The sequence below is a fragment of the Protopterus annectens genome, chromosome 8.part0, assembly GCF_019279795.1.
Source record: "Protopterus annectens isolate FY-2018-M chromosome 8.part0, PAN1.0, whole genome shotgun sequence".
Lineage (NCBI taxonomy): Eukaryota > Metazoa > Chordata > Ceratodontiformes > Protopteridae > Protopterus > Protopterus annectens.
The window spans coordinates 1,535,134,695-1,535,155,444 of record NC_056741.1 but is presented as its reverse complement, the minus strand read 5'-3'; the positions used below and the strand labels follow the sequence as shown (position 1 = coordinate 1,535,155,444).

At 43.3% G+C, this 20,750-nt stretch overlaps 1 long non-coding RNA gene across 1 annotated transcript in view; it reads left to right on the top strand.

The window, feature by feature from the left end:
• Window positions 1–20,750, top strand: part of LOC122809544 — a 277,981-nt gene that overhangs the window by 28,348 nt on the left and 228,883 nt on the right. The gene's annotated exons all lie outside the window — the stretch shown is intronic.

Below are 20,750 nucleotides of genomic sequence, written 5' to 3'. Positions count from 1 at the left end.
TGGGATCAGTTAGAAGCTCCAGCACTAGTAGAAGCAGACAGGGATGGAGCAGAATGAAAATAAATCATCTGCACAACTCTACCGTGGGCTTGGGAGAGTAGAGTGTATTCATGGAGGACGTAGCAAAGTGTGATTTCCCTGGTCGAGATGAGGAAACCACTTCCTGTGCTTGAGGCCAGGGAGTGTGGCTGCTTGCTGGCAATATCCCATAGGGAAGTAAGGGATGACCACAGATAGCCTGTTGTGTAAACCCTTCAGCTCTACAGGCCTCACTATGGAAGATTATAGGGCTAAGTAATAGCCCACAAGCCTCCCCAATGGCTGTCTAAATGACAGTCCCTACCAGTCAGTCTTTGCCCCAGTCATGGATCGTAGGATCACAGAATCATAGGAGGTTACTGGGTTAATGGCCCTAGGGCCCTTACAAACCTAGCCAAGTACAACTCCTATTCCCAAGAATATCAAGGTATTAAGTGGGACTGAGTCAACAACTACAGCCCCTGTCCAAGAGGGACACAGGTGAAACTCCAAGAAATAATGAAAAACCCAAACCCCTTAAAGGTGAGAAACAAACCATGTACCTTGTGCTTTTGAAGTAAACACCTTAACTTTTATGCCAATCCCCAACAACAAATGGAGTAATTAACCATAATGGGGGTGAAGGTCAACGAACAATGAGGGCAAAGACCATGCAAAAAAAAAAAAGCTTTTATACAAGCATATTCAGTGAGCATAATAGCATGAATTAGCAAGGACCAAAACAATGCAGATGTACAATTTAACAGACATGAAGAAAACAAATAATAAAGACTGAGAGGGAGGTGAGTAAGGTGCTCCAGGTTGTGAAGATAGGTGAAGGCTGTCAGCCTAGCCAGACAGAATTTTGTAGATAATTCTGTCATTTGCAAATATTAATGTAAGCCACAGGCGTGTTCTCTTAAATGTGAAAAGACTGCACTGGATATTGAACTGCAAAAATGTAACAACAATGCACTTTGCTGCAAGAAAGCTAAGTCAAGCATTTTATGACTGTCTTTGATGTCAAAATACAGAGCCGATATGTCTAGATGAAGGAATTCTGCCTATTGTTTTAAGACCAGAGTAAATGGCTAGAATTTGCATGCATAATTTCTTTTATTGCTCTGGTGCCTGACCAGCTGCAAGATCAAAAGGGCCATTATCATCTGAGTTCTGCTAGCCTGGGAACCAGAAAGAAATTATGTAATCTGAAATGAATCAGTGGTAGTGTGTTATCAATTTAAGCAGAGAAAGAATGAGAGCATGAGTACAATTGAGAACATCCAACATCACCAGCTCTGCCTGTGTCTAGATGTAAGTAAGATTTTAGAGCTGGTTTTCTCTTAGATATAGCAAGGAAATAGGAAAACTAAACTAGTTTGTTTTTCTGAGATGTCAGAACTTTTCTACGGTATTAATTTAAGTATTTCTCTTTGATCTCTGAACTCTTGAATAGCACTGTGTAGTAAGAAGTATTGTCTTGTGTTTTTATTATTTATTATTAAATATTTTTAAACCTTTAAACTGTGGCTGTTTTATGTAGAGTTAATTTAAGCTCTACAGTACATTGCATGTATATAGTGATACTGTACCAAGCCACTCTAATAAGCCTTGACTGTTTAGTCACACTTACCATTTGGATAATAATATTGCACAGTAATAATTGGACACCCTTTCAGAAGGGCCTTTGAGTAGCTGATATTAGTGAGAGGTGGCAGCTGGTACTACATTTTAGACTGGGCAGAAAAGGGACACAGCTGGATAATCTGTACCAACCTTCCCCAGGAGTGTCTGTGTGGTTGTATATAACTCTTAATCAAAGTGTGTGTGTGTGTGTGTGTGTATGTGTGTGTATGTATGTGTGTGTGTGTGTGTGTGTGTGTGTGTGTGTGTGTGTGTGTGTGTGTGTGTGTGTGTGTGTGTGTGTGTGTGTGTATGTTACTTGGGCAGGCACACGAAGCACTGGTTGGACAGAGAGGGTGCTGGAGGTTTTAGCTTGCCCACTAGGCTGAGATCTGGACCCTATAGCTGTGCCAGTGGGGAGTCTTATTGGGGACCTGGAGAGAAAGCATGTCAGCAGAGGAGTATGGAAAGCTGACAAGGAGCCAGCTGGCTGAGATATGCCGGCTAGGGGACTGGTGCTTAGAAACCTGACTAAGGCAGACATGATTGCAGCTTTGGTCACAGCTGCATCAGAAAACAGCAACCAGGAAGGCGATCAGACTGGCAGTGGAGACATACCACACTGATGTGTCTAGAGAGTGAGGACAATGAGAAACTGTGACAGTTGCAGGTTGAGGAGAATGAGAAACTACTATGCCTGGAAGCTGAGGAAAAGGAGAGACAGCATGAGTAGGAAATGCTGACTGTTCACCAGAGTCATGGAGCTAATGGGGAAGGGAGTAACTGGACCGCAAATGCACAAAAAGTCAGTAAATTACTTTTGCAGTTTAAAGAGGGGGATAATTTTGATAGTTTTATTCATATGTTTGAGAAGGTATATAAACAGTATGATGTAGACCAAAGGGTCTGGGTATGGTTCCTGACCCCCTTCCTCCATGGTAAAGCTGTAACTGTGTTGTCTAAACTTGCTGAGTGTGAATATTTTGATTATACTGCTGTTAAAATCACTTTCTTGGATGTTCTAAGCTAACACCTGAAACTTATAGGAAAAAGTTTGGTGAGGATAGATGCAAGGCAGATGAAAGTGTGTGTGAATATGTTGCTGAACTGAGCAATTATTTTCATAGGTGGATGAGTGGATTTCAGATCACCACTTCTGTAGGGCTGTCAGACCTTTTGGTGAGGGAACAAGCCCATAGCACTTTGCCTGAGGACATGAGGATCTGGATAGCTGATAGATATTGTGCTACTTCAGATGAGTTGGGGAAGAAGGGAGACCTATACCTAGCAAGCAGGGCATCCCTGCACTGGAAAGGGACTACCAGTACTGCTCATGGGTCTAAAGGAACCCATGGTGGGCAGCATAGACTGCCCCAACAGAATCTGCCAGTAGCAAGGGAAGCCACTAGTTCAGGTACATGTCCAGGACCTAGGGTTAAATGTTTTGAATGCAACCAGTGGGGCTATGTGGCATACAGATGTCCATGATGGCAAGGTGGGGAACAAAAGGTGAGAGAGCCAGTAAGTGGGGAAGACAAAATGCCAATAGGGGGTTGTCTTGAGACAACCAGGGTACCAAGCTCCCACCCTGCAGATGTCCTTATAGGGAATGATTTGGATAAGGAAATACCATGCGCTAATGCAGTTACATGCAGTCAGGCTGGGAGACAAGCATGTGCATCTGGTAGCCTGGGGAGACCCAGACAGACTGCATATTTGCAGCCAGGACTGGTGAGGTGGTTACTTCAGGGAGGGAGCTAATCTGTAGCAGTGAAATTGAAGGTGAGCCACAGCTGCTTGTGGGTACTGTTGTTCCCTTAGACAGAGGGACTGCAAAGGTAGAGGTGAGTAGTAGTACCTAGGATGACAGTGCGGCATGACTGTCAGAGGATGCCAGACTTCCTGTGGAAGGGGACCTGGGAAGGGTTAAAAAGAGAGAATTGAGACAGGCTCAGCTCTTAGACCCAACACTGCAAGGCCTGAGGCAGGTAGTTATTGAGACACCTGATTCTCAAGTGAAGGAGAAATCTGTATACTGGGACAAAGGGTTACTGTATAGAGAGTGGACCCCTGAGGGAGGGCCAAAAGGTGAGAGGGTACAGCAGTTGGTGCTGCCTAGAGTCTATCATCTGGTGCCTCTAGCCATAGCCCATGATATTCCCTTTGAGGTCATATGGGCATAAAACATACAAAGATACATATTATGCAGAACTTCTACTGGTGTGGAATTTCCAGAGATGTAACAGGGTACTGCAGGACCTGAGATCAGTGCCAAAAGGTAGGCAAGGCAGGAAACAAGGTGAGAGCTCTTTTGATGTCTTTGCATGTGACTGAAGAGCCATTTCAGAGGGTAGCTATGGATATTGTGGGGCCTCTGAGTACCCAGAGTTCCACATGGGAAAAGGATATCCTAGTGGTAGAAGATTATGCTACAAGATACCCTGAGGCAGTGGCTCTGTCCTCCATTGAGGCAGAAAATGTGGCAAATGCTTTATTAGAGATTTTCAGCAGGGTAGGTTTCCCAAAAGAAATACTGACTGACAGAGGTGCCAATTTCATGTCAGATCTACTGGCTTGTTTGTGGAAATACTGTGGGGGTAAAGCACCTGAAGACCACCCCCTACCATCCCCAGACTAATGGTCTTGTTGAGAGGTTAAACTTTACAATCAAGTCCATGCTACTAGCATTTGCAGACCAGTTTAAGAGGGAGTGGGACAAATATTTGCCCCATCTGTTGTTTGCTTACAGAGAGGTTTCCCAGGAATCCACAGGTTTTTCACCCTTTGAGTTGCTGTATGGGCATAGGGTGAGGGGACCTCTATATTTAATTCAAGATGAGTGGTAAGGTGAGTGTGAACCTCACAAGGAGTCTGTTGTGGCATATGTCCTAAACCTCAGAACAAGGCTCAGGGAACTCATGGGCTTGGCCCAGGAGAACCTGGCAGAAGCTCAACAACAGAAAAAGGTATGGTATGACAGGAATGCTCAAGCTAGAGAGTATGATGTATGGCAGGTTTCATTCTTGTCAGACACAACAAGCTGCAAGCAGCTTGGGAGGGACCCTACAAGGTGGTAAGAAAGGTAAGTGATGTTAACTACATGGTGGAACTGCTAGACAGGAGGCAGGGGCACAAATTGTACCATGTTAACATGATGAAACCTTACCATGATAGGTGGGCCCTTGTGCTAAGCATTTGCCGTGGATTGCAGGAGGAGTCTGAGGGAGATCTGGTGACTGATCTCCTCAGTGAGGCTCAGAGTGACACCTCAGTGGAAGGGGTAACAATGTCTCAGCAACTATCTCTTACCCAAGTTTGAGAAACCTGAGCAGTGTTACAGGAGTTTGGGGACATGTTCACTAGGAAACCAGGGTGCATTCACCTGTTGCAGTACAAGGTGGATACGGGACCCCAAAGGCCTATTAGGCAGGACCCCTTATAGGGTACCTGAGTTAGTCAAACAGGCCCTGAGGGAGGAGATACAAGAGATGTTGGAACTAGGGGTGATTCAAGAGTCCAACAGTCCCTGGGCCTCCCCAGTGGTGCTGGTGCCAAAGAAGGATGTCAGCGCCAGGTTCTGTGTGGACTACAGAAAATTAAATGGTCACACAGAGTCAGATGCATACCCTATGCCTAGGACAGGTGAGACCCTAGAGCAGCTAGGTGGAGCTAAATATCTTACATCCATTAATCTTACCATGGGTTACTGGCAGGTGCCCTTGACTCCCAGTGCTAAAGAGAAGTCAGCCTTTGTGACTCCTTTTGGCTTGTATGAATTCACAAAGATGCCTTTTGGGATGAAAAATGCACCAGCAACTTTCCAGAGGCTGGTAGGTCATATCCTAGCAGGAGCAGGAGGGTTTGCCCTTGCTTACCTAGATGATATTACCATCTACAGCCATTCCTGGCAAGAGCACCTTCAGCATGTCAGGGGGGTGCTGGGCAGACTACAGAGGGCAGGGTTGACCATTAAGCCCAACAAATATCTGGTGGGTATGGCAGAGGTCTCCTACTTGGGACATAGAGTGGGGAGTGGTAAGATCAGGCCAGAACCTACCAAAGTGGAAGCCATTCAGGTATGGCCTGCACCTGTTACCAAAAAGCAGGTGAGGACATTCCTAGGGACAGCATGGGTACTATAGAATGTTTGTCCACAGTTATAGTACCATAGCTACTTCCCTCACAGACCTAACATGGTTACACAGAGCCAGCCAGCAAAATGCCAAGTTGCTATGATGGAGCCTAGGGCTGCAAGCATATATGTCAGTGCAGCACCGCAATGGGATTAGCAATACCAATGTAGATGGGCTCTCAAGACAGGGAATGGAGTAAGGTATACTCAGACCTAACCCTCTCAAGCAATGTTTCTCAAGGGTCACTTGAAAAACTATCTTGAGTTTTCCGGTTGGTGGGAGATGTGTGACGAGAGGTAAAGGCTGCCTGCCTAGCCAGATATAAGTTTGTAAATAATTGTGTCATTTGACATATTAATGTAAACCACAGGCTTGTTCTCTTAAATGTGAAAAGACTGCATTGGATATTGAACTGCAAAAATGTAACAACAGTGCACTCTGCTATAAGAAAGCGAAGTCAGACATTTTATGACTGTCTTTGATGTCAAAATTTGGAACCGATATGTCTAGATGAAGGAAATCTGCCTATTGTTTTGAGGCCATAGTTAAAGGCTAGAATTTGCATGTATAATTTCTATTATTGCTCTGGTGCCTGACCAGCTGCAAGATCAAAAGGGCCATTAACCTCTGAGTTCTGCTAGTTTGGGAACCAGAAAGAAATGATGTAATCTGAAATGAGTCAGTGGTAGTGTGTTATCAATTTAAGGAGAGAAAGAATGAGAGCATGAGAGCATTTTGCTTGAGAACATCCAACATCACCAGCTCTGCATATGTTCAGATGTAAGTATGATTTTAGAACTGTTTTTCTCTTAGATATAGCTAGGAAATAGGAACATTAGTCTAGTTTGTTTTTCTCTGATGTCAGAACATTTCTACAGTATTATTTTAAGTATTTCTCTGTGATCTCTGAACTCTTGACTAGCACTGTGTAGTAAGAAGTATTGTCTTGTGTTTTTATTATTTATTATTAAATATTTTTAAACCTTTAAACTGTGGCTGTTTTATGTAGAGTTAATTTAAGCTCTAGAGTACATTGCATGTATATAGTGATACTGTACCAAGTCACTCTAATAAGCCTTGACTGTTCAGCCACACTTACCATTTGGATAATAATATTGCACAATAATAATTGGACAACCTTTCAGAATGGTTAATGGCCTTCTTAAGTATTCAACTCCGGTACCACCTTTAACATTCCTATAAGAAAAGTGCAGTCCGGGTCTGAACTGTCTGCAAACAGCTACAGCTAACTCTGAACCTAACACTACTCTTAAGTATTCAACTCTGGTACCACCTTTAACATTCCTATAAGAAAAGTGCAGTCCGGGTCTGAACTGTCTGCAAACAGCTACAGCTAACTTTGAACCTAACACCACTCTTAAGTATTCAACTCTGGTACCACCTTTAACATTCCTATAAGAAAAGTGCAGTCCGGGTCTGAACTGTCTGCAAACAGCTACAGCTAACTTTGAGTATGTGTCTAACTGTTTGAGCCAATCTTCATTTTCCCCTGGAGAGCACTGTGCTTTGGCTGTAAGCAGCCCCCCACCACCACCACACACACACACATCTTCCACTTTCTCTTATTCCCTTCTGTTAGCAAATAGTATCAATAACTGATCAATACTGTGTGTTTGTTTATTTAAACTATACCACAGTAGCCTACTGATACAAGGTTATCCTGGTTTTCCACCTGAGAAATTAAGACAAGACTTACAGTTTCAGAGCAGTCCTTGGTCAATTGTGATTGTTCTTAACACATACTTGTCTTGCTTTGGCTCATTAGCAGCAGTACAAAGAACTGCCTGCTCACACCCTTGTTCTCCCTCCCTTCCCTGTTTATTACCTTAAGACAATCCCAGAGTTAATAAATATTACCTGTGGCAGGCACCATTTGTAAAACTACAATCCACTCTGCTACAGGCCCCATGAAGGCTCAGTGTCTCTCCAGTAAGTGTTTTACAACTGTAAATGCCTATTTATGTTGAATTGTATTAGACATGTTACAACTGTATATGTTTATGTTGAATTTCAAGCCTGTACTCCAATCTGCTTACTTACACTATCAGACTATTTACCCCACTCATAGGACCAAAAACTGGGACTAGGTTAGCCCCGCTCCGCTTCGCCCTCACTATGCTCGGGCTCGCTTCGCTCCCCTCCCTGCCCCCTTATTCCACCTGCCCCCACTGTGTCTACATTTATAGCCACTAGGCCACACCCCTACTTCCTCTCCAACCTACACAACTTCCTCTCCAATTCCCCCCCCACCACTTTACTGTTTAACCACTACTATTCCTCTGATGCACATTGACCCCACCCATTGATGACATATAACATGTCTATAAATAATTATAAACTCCTTCCTCTTATCTTACCACTCTTAATTCTGCCATACTTTCTTACTAGCTATGAAAATCTCACATTCATAGGTTTCTCTTATCCAAAATGCCAAACCAAGACCCCCCTACCTCCACTGACTGCGGAACTTGTCCACTACTACACTACCCCAAAAATTATAAATTCCAACCACTTGCCTCTAAAAAAACCACTCCAATCAACACCAAAATCCAAATATGAACTAAAACTACTATTCAAAGTTATTAGACTACTAGCGTATCTAAGAAAAAACATAACCAAAGATGGGGACATCCATCCTAATCCAGGCCCAACCTTAACTCAAAATCCTACCAGCCCACCACTCTCCCACCGACTGGTCAACTCCCTCCTAATATGCCACTTAAACATTAGAAGCCTAAACAATAAGATACATAGCCTGCATGCTATACTAGCCACATACCTCCCCAACATAATGTGTCTATCTGAAACATGGCTCCGGCCATCAACCAAAGACAATGAGATCCTGCCTCCTGGTTACAATATACTTAGGGCAGATAGAGTAAAGAAAAGAGGAGGTGGAATAGCCGTCTTATATAATAGCACACTTAACATCATAACTAACCCTATACAACCACCCCAGGTCTCTAACGCTGAAATACTAGCTCTAAAAATTCTACTAAATAATCATAAGGGCATTAACCATCTACCACACGTACAGGTAACAATAACCAAAAAGAGAGTAAACTAGACTGGATACTCACCAACAGTCATCCCCAGAACTATATGTCTGGAACTCTCCCTAATGATCTTAGTGATCACCTGCTCACATACACCATGAAAGACAAAATTAATTGTACAAGCTTACCTATTTATAGGTCTATCAGATCCAAGAAAAACTTTGACCCAACTAAATTTCAACTTGAACTCAAATCATGTAACTGGACAAAATTAAAGTTCCTTCCCCTTGATGAGGCAGTGTCATCATTTAACAATTCATTCCTTACTATACTTGACTCGCGTGCCCCTAAACGCTCAATAAGAATTAAAACTCAACTAGCACCCTGGCTAACAACAGACACCAAAACCAAAATAACAACTAGAGACAAAGTGTGGGATAAATGGCGCACTACCAAACTACCCCTAGATCGTATCAAATTCCAACAACTTAGAAATGAGACTAAAAAGCCATCATACTAGATAAGAAAAATTACTTCTACAATCTGCAACATAAACATCAGAATAACCCTCAAAAGTACTGGGCAGGCATAAATAAACCAGGCAAATCCACTACTCCGACCACAGGAACATTATCTGACAAGAGCCAAGAAGATATAGCCAATTCATTCAATACTTTCTTCACAGAAACCATCCAGTCATTAGCTAACCAACTTTCTCCTCCCCACACTTCTATAAACACTATACCCGACTCACCACTCTCTTTTAACTTCCAGCCAGTGTCCACATCCTTTATCAGATCCCTTTTGAAAAAACTGAAGCCAACCACCCTTTCAGCTGATCTTCTGCCGGCTGAATGCCTGCAAATTGCTGCAGATGTCGTAGCCTACCCTATCTCAATCCTAATTAACAGAACCATAACCGAGGCCTCAATCCCCTCAATTTGGAAAATATCCTATGTTATTCCACTCCACAAAGGAGGTTCATCCACAGAACTATCCAACTATAGACCTATAGCCATACTATCACCACTTGCCAAAATTATGGAAAAGTGCATGCACAACCAACTAATGCTCTATCTAACCCAAAATAAACTACTCACAGACTCAACATGGATTCAGACCCCATCATAGTACAACCACTGCCCTCCTCTCTTTTACTGAAAACATTAATCTTAACCGGAATAATAAAAATATCCTCCGCTCTCTTCCTGGACCTATCAAAAGCCTTCGATATGGTAAACCATCAGTTACTTCTATATACTTTAAAACCCTGTATCTAGATACTCCAGCCCTTGACTGGTTTCAAGCTTACCTCACTGGGAGACAACAAGCAGTAATGTGGCAAAACAAGCTCTCCTGCCTACTACCAAATACCATAGGAGTTCCTCAAGGTTCCATATTAGGACCTCTCCTCTTTTCAGTCTTCATAAACGACATCCAAACAGTCATCCCTGAAGCCACCTGCATTCAATATGCAGATGACTCGACTATAATATGTTCCAATGCCTCTCTTGCAAATCTACTAACTACCACCCAACATAGCTTCACCAAAGTCGAAAACTGGCTTGCCAACCATCTCCTGATCTTAAATCCAAACAAAACCAAGTTACTTCTCTTCTACCCAACAAATAGATCTCCGACTGAAAACTTCACTATAAAATCCAATAATGGGACCATCATCTCCCCAGACACCTATACAAAGCTATTAGGAGTAAACATTGACAATAAACTCAGATTTGATATACATATCAACCAAGCCATTAAGTCAGTCAACAAGAAACTTGGGACCCTATATAGAATTAAAGCCTTCCTTACCTCGAATGCCAGGGCAGCCACAGCCCGTTCACACCTTCTCTCTACCCTACTATATGCCTCTTCTGTCCTCACTCACCTTAACAAATCTGATCTGGCCAAGCTCTCATCCTGCTATAATCACATTGCCAGGTTCGTTACAGGCCTACCCTACAGAACACACCACTGTACTAACCTGAAAAAGCTTGGATGGATAGAATTCCCACACCTTCTTCACCAGTCCCAACTCATACAGGCCTTCAAAATCCTTAAACAACCTGAGAATACCCCAGCACTAAAAAACTTAATGACTCCCTACTCCAATCTAAGGTGCCTTCGCTCAGCAAACAGACTCGTTGTCCAAACAACTAAATCTCTCAACCTAGGTGGTGACGCTATTTGCCAACACCACTGGTAAAATATGGAACTCTCTCCCAAATAACATCACGCTTGCAACTTCTCTAAGTCAATTCAAAAATAGTCTAAAACTCCACTTCAAGTCACACTGGCTATGTCCTTGCTCAAACCCAGACTAGCTCTGTGCCATTAACTAAAACATAAACAACTAGCTAAGATGATAAGTACTTTGTATACTTTGATAAAGAAATATGTATCCTGTCTAACTCTATGTCATTATACTGCCTACCGTCCTTGCTAATATGTTATTAATGTTACATTTGTAGTAATCTCAGAAATAGTAATGGCAGTCTTGTACTTGTATGTAAATAGCCTATGTTTTTGTTAAGTTCTTTCAGCTCATTTACTGTACCTAATTATCAATGTAACTCTGTTGGAGCTTTTCTCCCCGGGCCTCCGCTGAAAAAGGACATGTATCCAGTCGGACCATCCCGGTTAACAAATGTAAAATAAATAAAAATAAAATAAATAAAATAAATAATAATGGCCTTTGAGTAGCTGATATTAGTGGGTGGTGGCAGCTGGTACTACTTTTTAGGCTGGTCAGAAAAGGGGCACGCCTGGAGAACCTGTGCCAGCCTTCAGCAGGAATGTCTTAGTGGTTGTATATAACTCATCTCAAAGTATATGTGTCAGCTACTTGGGCAGGGACACAAAGCACTGGTTGGACAGAGAGGGTGCTGGGGCTTTTAGCTTGCCCACTAGGCTGAGATCTGGACCCTTTAACCGTGCCAGTGAGGAGTCTTATTGGGGACCTGGAGAGAAAGGGAGAGACCAGCCCAAGACTGACTGTGATCTCTGTGTGCTCTTAAGGGGAAATTGTAGATTACTGTGTGTGTATTTATTATCCTTTCCCTATATAGATGCCCCTCACAGGTGTTAGTGTGGAGGATTGAGTCTCCTTGATTGCTGGGCCAGTGCACAGGTGTCAGATATTAATTGTTTGGCAGTGGTGGGTTATCCACACCACATATTAATTGGTTGTTAAATACTAATTGGCTTATAGTGGTGTGGATTGAGTGAATCCCTGTAGCTTTTGTATAGTGATCACTGAAGGTGTTTTGTACTCTAAATCAGCCATGCAGTGAATATTCGAAGTTCAGATCACAATTGTTTTATTTCTATTGTTAACTTAGGTAGTTAGGGAGAGCAAGCAGCATGTCAGCAGAGGAGTACAGAAAGCTGACAAGGAGCCAGCTGGATGAGATGTGCCAGGGTAGGGGACTGGTGCATGGAAACCTGGCTAAGGCAGACATGATTGCAGCTTTGGTCACAGCTGCATCAGAAAACAGCAACCAGAAGGATGATCAGATTGGCATTGGAGACGTACCACACTTAGATAATGGACAGCTCAACCTTTCTGCAGAGGACCTAAAAATCTATCAGGAGCTAAACAGACTTGAGTTGGAGGTCAGGCATTTGGAAATAGAAGCAGCTGAGAGACTGATATGTCTAGAGAGTGAGGACAATGAGAAACTGCGACATAGCAGGCTGAGGAGAATGAGAAACTGCTGTGCCTGGAAGCTGAGGAAAAGGAGTGGCAGAGGCAGCATGAGGAGGAGATGCTGACTGTTTTCCAGAGTCATGGAGGTAATGGGGAAGGGAGTAACTGGACCCCAGAAGCACAAAAGGTAGTACATTTCTTCTGGAGTTTAGAGAGAGGGATAATTTTGATAGTTTCATTCATATGTTTGAGAGAGTATGTAAACAGTATTGACCAAAGGCTCTGGGTATGGTTCCTGACCCCCTTTCTCCATGGTAAAGCTGTAACTGTATTGTCTAAACTTGCTGATTGTGAATATTTTGATTATACTGCTGTTAAAAAAATTACTTATTAGAATGTTCTACGCTAACACCTGAAACTTATAGGAGAAAGTTTGATGAGCATAGATGCAAGGCAGATGAAAGTGTGTGAATATGTTGCTGAACTGAGCAGTTATTTTCATAGGTGGGTGAGTGGATGTCAGGTCATCACTATCGAAGGACTGGCAGACCTTTTGGTGAGGGAACAAGCCCTTAGCACTTTGCCTGAGGACAAGAGGATCTGGTTAGCTGATAGACAATGTGCTACTTCAGATGAGATAGATAAGAAGGGAGACCTATACCTAAAAAGAAGGGCATCCTTGCACAGGAAAGGGACCCCCAATACTACTCATGGTTCTAAAGGAACCCATGGTGGGCAGCACAGACTGCCCCAACAGAAGCTGCCAGTAGCAGGGAAGCCACTAGTCCAGGTACATGTCCAGGACCTAGGGTTAATTGATTTGAATGCATCCAGTGGGGCCATGTGGCATACAGATGTCCACGAAGGCAAGGTGGGGAACAAAAGGTGAGAGAGCCAGTAAGTGGAGAAGACAAAATGCCCATAGTAGGTTGTCTTGAGACAACCAGGGTACCGAACTATCATACTACAGATATCCTAATAGGGAAGGATTTGGATGAGGCAATACCATGTGCTTATGCAGTTACATGCAGTCAGGGTAGGAGACAAGCATGTGGGTCTGGTAGCCTGAGGGAGACCCAGACAGACTGCATACTTGCAGCCAGGACTGGTGAGGTGGTTACTTCACAGAGGGAGCTACCCTGTAGCAGTGCAACTGAAGGTGAGACACAGCTGCTTGTGGCTACTGATGTTCCCTTGGACAGAGGCACTGCAAAGGTAGAGATGAGTAGTAGTACCCAGGCTGACAGTGAGGCACCACTATCAGAGGATGCCAGACTTCCTGTGTAATGGGAGCTGGGAAGGTTTACAAAGAGAGAGTTGAGACAGGCTCATCTCTCAGACCCTACATTGCAAGGCCTGACCCTGAGTCAGGTAGCTAGTGAGGCACCTGATTCTCAAGGGAAGGGGGAATCTGTATACTGGGACAAAGGATTACTGTATAGAGATGGACACCTAAGGGAGAGCTAGAAGGTGAGAGGGTACAGCAGTTGGTAGTGCCTAGAGCCTTCATCTGGTGCTTCTAGCCATAGCTCATGATATTCCCTTTGCAGGTCATATGGGCATAAAACATACAAAGAGACGTATTATGCAGAACTTCTACTGGCCTGGAATTTCTAGAGATGTAACAGGGTACTGCAGGACTGGTAAGCAGTGCCAAAGGGTAGGCAAGGCAGGAGACAAGGTTAGAGCTCCTTTGATGCCTTTGCCTGTGATTGAGGAGACATTTCAGAGGTTAGCTATGGATATTGTGGGGCCTCTGAGTACCCCAAGTTCCACAGGGGAAAAGTACATCCTAGTGGTAGTAGAATTTGCTACTAGATACCCTGATACAGTGTCTCTCTCCTCCATTGAGGCAGAAAATGTAGCAAATGCTTTGTTAGAGATTTTCAGCAGGGTAGGTTTCCTAAAAGAAATACTGAGTGACAGAGGTGCCAATTTCATGTCAAACCTACTGACTTGTCTGTGGAAGTACTGTGGGGTGAAGCACCTGAAGATCACCCCTACCATTCCCAGACTAATGGTCTTGTTGAGAGGTTAAAATCTACAATCAAGTCCATGCTACAGGCATTTGCAGACCAGTTTAAGAGGGAGTGGGGCAAATATTTGCCCCATCTGTTGTTTATGTACAGAGAGGTTCCCCAGGAATCCACAGGTTTTTCACCCTTTGAGTTGCTATATGGGCATAGGATGAGGGGACCTCTAGATTTAATTTGAGATGAGTGGGAAGGTGAGTGTGAACCTCACAAGGAGTCTTTTGGGGTATATGCCCTACACCTCAGGACAATGCTCAGAGAACTCATGGGCTTGGCCCAGGAGAACCTGGCAGAAGCCATACAACAGAAAAAGTTGTGGTATGACAGGAATTCTCAAGCTAGAGAGTATGCTGTTGGTCAGTAGGTAATGGTTCTCATTCCTGTCTGACACAGTAATCTTCAAGCAGCTTGGGAGGGACCATACAAGGTGGTAAGAAAGATAAGTGATGTTAACTACATGGTGGAACTGCTAGGCAAGAGGCAGGGGCACAAATTGTACCATGTTAACATGATGAAACCTTACCATGATAGCGAGGCCCCTTGTGCTGAGCATTTGCATTGGATTGCAGGAGGAGTCTGAGGGAGATCTGGTGACTGACCTCCTCAGTGAGGCTCAGAGTGACACCTCAGTGGAAGGGGTAGCAATTTCCCAGCAGCTATCTCCTACTCAAGTTCAAGAAATCCAAGCAGTGTTATAGGAGTTTGGGGACATGTTCACTGGGAAACCAGGGTGCACCCACCTGGTGCAGCACCAGGTGGATATAGGACCCCAACATCATATTAGGCAGGCCTTTTATAGGGTGCCTGAAAGAGTCAAATAGACTCTGAGGGAGGAGCTACAGGAGATGTTCAAACTAGGGGTGATTCAAGAGTTCAGCAGTCCCTGGGCCTCCCCAGTGGTGCTGGTGCCAAAGAAGTATGACAGCACCAGGTTCTGTGTGGACTACAGGAAATTAAATAGTCACACAGAGTCAGATCCTTATGCTATGCCGAGGACAGATGAAGACCTAGAGCAGCTAGGTGGGGCTAAGTATCTTACAACCATTGATCTTACCAAGGGTTACTGGCAGGTGCCCTTGACTCTCAGTGCTAAAGAGGTCAGCCTTTGTGACTCCTTTTGGCTTGTATGAGTTCACAAAGATACCCTTTGGGATGAAAAATGCCACAGTGACTTTCCAGAGGCTGGTAGATCATATTGTAGCAGTAGCAAGAGGGTTTGCCCTTGCTTACCTAGATGATATTGCCATCTACAGCCATTCCTGGAAAAAGCACCTTCAGCATGTCAGGGAGGTGCTGGGCAGACTAAAGATGGCAGGGTTGACTATTAAGCCCAGCAAATGTCAGGTGGGTATGGCAGATGTCTCCTACCTGGGATATATGAGGAGTGGTAAGATCATGCCAGAACCTGTGAAAGTGGAAGCCATTCAGGCATGGCCTGCACCTGTTACCAAAAATCAGGTGAGAGCATTCCTAAGACAGCAGGGTACTACAGAAAGTCTGTCCCCAGTTATAGTACCATAGCTGCTCCCCTCACAGCCCTAACATGGTTACACAGAGCCAGCCAGCAAAATGCCAAGTTGCTAAGATGGAGCCTAGGGTTGCAAGCATATGATATGTCAGTGCAGCACCGCAGTGGGATTAGCAATGCCAACACAGATGGGCTTTCAATACAGGGAATGGAGTAAGATATACTCAGACAGACCTAACTCTCTCAAGCAACCTTTCTCAAGGGTCACTTGAAAAACTAGATTGATTTCTCCAGGGGGGAGATGTCTGAAGACAGGTGAAGGCTGTAGCCTAGCCAGATAGAATTTTGTAGATAATTCTGTTATTTATAAATATTTATGTAAGCCACAGGCTTGTTCTCTTAAATGTGAAAAGACTGCATTGGATATTGAACTGCAAAAATGTAACAACAGTGCACTCTGCTGTAAGAAAGCTAACTCAAGCATTTTATAACTGTCTTTGATGTCAAAATTCAGAGCTGATATGTCTGGATGAAGGAATTCTGCCTATTGTTTTGAGCCCAGAGTTAATGGCTAGAATTTGCATGTATAATTTCTTTTATTGCTCCGGTGCCTGACCAGCTGCAAGATTAAGAGGGCTATTAACCTCTGAGATCTGTTAGTTCTGTTAGCCTGGGAACCAGAAAGAAATGATGTAATCTGAAATGAATCCATGGTAGTGTGTTATCAATTTAAGGACAGAAAGAATGAGAGCATGAGAGCATTTGTCTTGAGAACATCCTACTCAGCACTGCCTGTGCCTAGATGTAAGTAGGATTTTAGAACTGTGTTTTCTCTTAGATATAGCTAGGAAATAGGAAGATTAGACTAGTTTGTTTTTTTCTGTGATGTCAGAACTTTTCTACTGTATTATTTTTAAGTATGTCTCTGTGATCTCTGAACTCTTAACTAGCACTGTGTAGTAAGAAGTATTGTCTTGTGTTTTTATTATCTATTATTAAATATTTTTAAACCTTTCAACTGTGGCTGTTTTATGTAGAGTTTATTTAAGCTCTAGAGTACATTGCAGGTATATAGTGATACTGTACCAAGTCACTCTAATAAGCCTTGACTGTTTAGTCACACTTACCATTTGGATAATAATATTGCACAGTAATAATTGGATATCCTTTCAGAAGGGTCTTTGAGTAGCTAATATTAGTTGGTGGTGGCAACTGGTACTACCTTTTAGACTGGTTATAAAAGGGGCAAAGCTGGAGAACCTGTGCCATCCTTCCCCAGGAGTGTCTGTGTGGTTGTATATAACTCTTATCTCAAAGTGTATGTGTGTCAGCTACTTGGGCAGGGACATGAAGCACTGGTTGGACAGAGAGGGTGCTGAATGTTTTAGCTTGCCCACTAGGCTGAGATCTGGTCCCTAAAGCTGTGCCAGTGGGAAGTCTTATTGGGGACCTGGAGAGAAAGGGAGAGACCAGCCACAGACTGATGCTCTTAAGGGAAATTGTACTTTACTGTGTGTGTATTTATTATCCTTTCCCTATATGGATGTCCCTCACTGGTTTTAGTGGTGAAGATCTAGACTCATTGATTGCTGTGCTAATGCACAGGCGTCACACAGGTGATGGATGAAGATGTGGCAGGCAGAACCTCTGGGCTACAGTAGGTTAGGGTATACATCTGCCATAGATGTGGGGGTAAGAGAACTATGAAGCTGCAGTAAAAGAACTGGAGAAGTGAGCAAGTCAGATGCAGAAGATTTTTATTGGTGGGAAGGGGAGGAAAACAATTTGGAGTTTCAAGTATATGAGCAGATAAGCCAAGAGGAGGAGGATGGCATGAGTAGAATGGTTAGGAAAAGACATATGTAGAAGGCACAGTAGATGGAATGGAATTATATGAATTATGGGGTAGTGATGGGGGTTAACAGGAAGAAAGTAAGTCCAAAAGGAACTAGAAAGGCAAATCAGGAAGATACAGGAGTGCAAGAAGCCATTGCAAGAAAAGAGGCCAAGCAGGTGAGGCTGTCAATTGAAGGGCAGAAAACAGAGGAACGTAGCAAGTAGCAACAGACTAGAGGAGGGCATGAATGGGAGAAGGGAGAGCACAGAGCAACTGTGATGACAAAACCATGGAAACGAACAAAATAAGGAAACAGTGAGAATGCCATAAGAGGGAATGTGGATAGCAGCATGGAAGGCAAGTAGAAAAAGCTTAGGGGTAAGTCAGGCAGAAGTGGAATGGGAGTAGTTTGCAGGCTAGGTACAGCAGGCCATAAGCAGAGCCTAGGAAGTACAGTAAATGTGAAGGTTGGAGACTAGAAGGATAAATGGGCAGCTTAGGGACAGTAATGGTAAATGGACTAACATGGGAATACAACAGAATGCACTGATATTTGGAAACTTAAATCACTAAAGGCATTAGACTGTGATGTTGGAGAGAGAGCAAGACAGAAAAGAGGAGCCTGGTAGCTACAGAAAGAGTATTACAACTCAGGTTGGGGGAGGTATGTGAAGCTGTCACTAAGTAGGTCACAGAGCATCAATAAATGGTGGTATATGTGGGTATAATTAAGTTCTAAAGTAGGATAGTGGAGAAGGTAGTAGGGCTGGCCCGTGAGCTATGCAATAGGCAGAGGAATGGAGTTAAAGTGGCAGTGGTGAAATAAATGAGATGAAATCATGAAAGAGAAGGAGTATGATACCAATTAGTATGGGAAAGAAAGATCTGGAAAGCAATACGGGAGAAGGACAGGGCAAGCAGTAAAAGGAACCATGGCTATGTAAGAGAAAAGCTATAACATATGAATTCTGCAAAACAGTGTCAAGAAGATTAGCCCAATTAAGGCCTAAGTGGGAAGGACAATGTCAGAAGTTAAAAGGGAAATAAAATGTTTTTCCTCAGGTACATAGCAGAAATGAAAATGAAGGGGACAGATGTATACATAGCACTTCTTGAAGGGTGAGACATCCCAGAAGATGAAAGAAAATCTGAGGGCTAAACTTTGTTCTGCCTCTTCCTTCAAAAGGAAACAAAGAAGGGGGGGCATTAAATCTGGAAGGAAAAGGGAATAATGGTTGGACAGAAAGAGAGGCTGAATCCAGGAGGGTAAAACAGGAGATGGCTAAACTGAAAGCATGGGCCCAGGGTCTACACAAATTATCAAAAAAAAAAAATCCTCAGCACCCTGGCCATGGTCATGTTGAAGTCTTTAACTTGGTATCAGAAGCCCAATGGCCAGCAGAGAGAAACCAGATGTTTGGAAGAATGCATGGGCTTTACAATGCATGCAGCAGAAGCAACCTTAGAACTTCAAACCACTCAGTCTTACCTTAGGAGTAGAGGATGTGGTGAAAAAGATCCACAGGCAATGTAAGGTGGCATATCTGGAGTACAGCTAACTCTTGAGAAGTGAATCTCCATGGGTTCCTAACCAAAAGGAGTTGCCACTGCAATGTGATCTTATTTTACTGATGGATTATAGTGCAGTGGGTGATTATAAATCAGCTACTGTGATCTTCTTCACTTTCCATAAGGCATTCTACTCAGTCCCTCACAAAAGGCAAGCGGGTAAGCTCCAAGGGATAGGGAGGCCAAAATGGCTGCAAATGCGAGAGAAAAGGAACCTTATCATATAAGGGATTGCAGGGATGAGCTGTGGGTCCATCACTCTTCAGTGTATTTGGTTCTAACATGCTGCATGATACTAATAACAGGATTGGCCTACTTATTGACGATACCATTGTATGAGCCATGATAGAAGATGGAATGGAGATAGGAGATATTTCTGACAAAATAACAAAATAGGTAAAACAATGGTTAATAAAATTTCAGTCTAAATAGTAGAACATGAGGCATATGGAATACAATAAAATAAACCTGAGGTAGGGTATACCCGAGAAGAAATTGTATTCAAGTACAGAAGAGAAGAAACAGTATAAGCATGGTAATAATGGCATTACTCAGCCATGAGCTATAGTTCCTGTGATACAGGGTTTGTTTCTCTCAGCCCTCATTTGCCTATTATATGATGACCTTGAACAAGTCACTCAAACAGACATTACTCCTGTGTTACCCCTATAACGGGAATGTGTGTCCAGTATGCCCTACGGTCTACTTGGTTAACAAATGATGATGATGATGATGATGATGATGATGATGATGATGACTATTATTATTATTATTATTGTTATGTGTAGAGTGGAAAGGCCTCAACAAAATCCAACAGGCTGCTCAGATGCATTCCAAAGGTATGGACAAAGGGTTATTATCTCGGTGAACTATCCCCTCTTCCCTGATCAGACCTAATCAGTACAGTCTACAGGTATGGAGACCATACAGGTGCAGACATAAGAGTAGTTAACAAAAAAGAAGGGCTTGACTAAGAAGGGAGGCTGGGGAATTAGAACTCTATATACTGGAGGGAAGGAGACAAAGGACAGCATGATCTGTGGCCATAATATTCTAAAAGGAAACTGAGAAAGAGTTGGACTAAGTGGAATTGTTTCATTGGGGCTTGGATGCAGAATGAGCTGCAGATGGTGAGAACAAACCTCATTACAGGCTTCTGAAAATGTTACTTCAGAGAGAGCTGTGAGAGTCTGGATGGGCTACTACTAGTGTGGATGGAGAGTGACTGAGCTCATATGCTCAAGAGAGCTTGAGTCAGATGGAGAATAACAGCACAGTGAAAATGGATGTGATTTCTGCAGTGTGCTAACTACACGGTGGAACATAGGATGTATACACTACGTATACAAAAGACTTGGTCACATAGTATATTGTGAGCTACTGAGCCCGAGAGGTGAGCT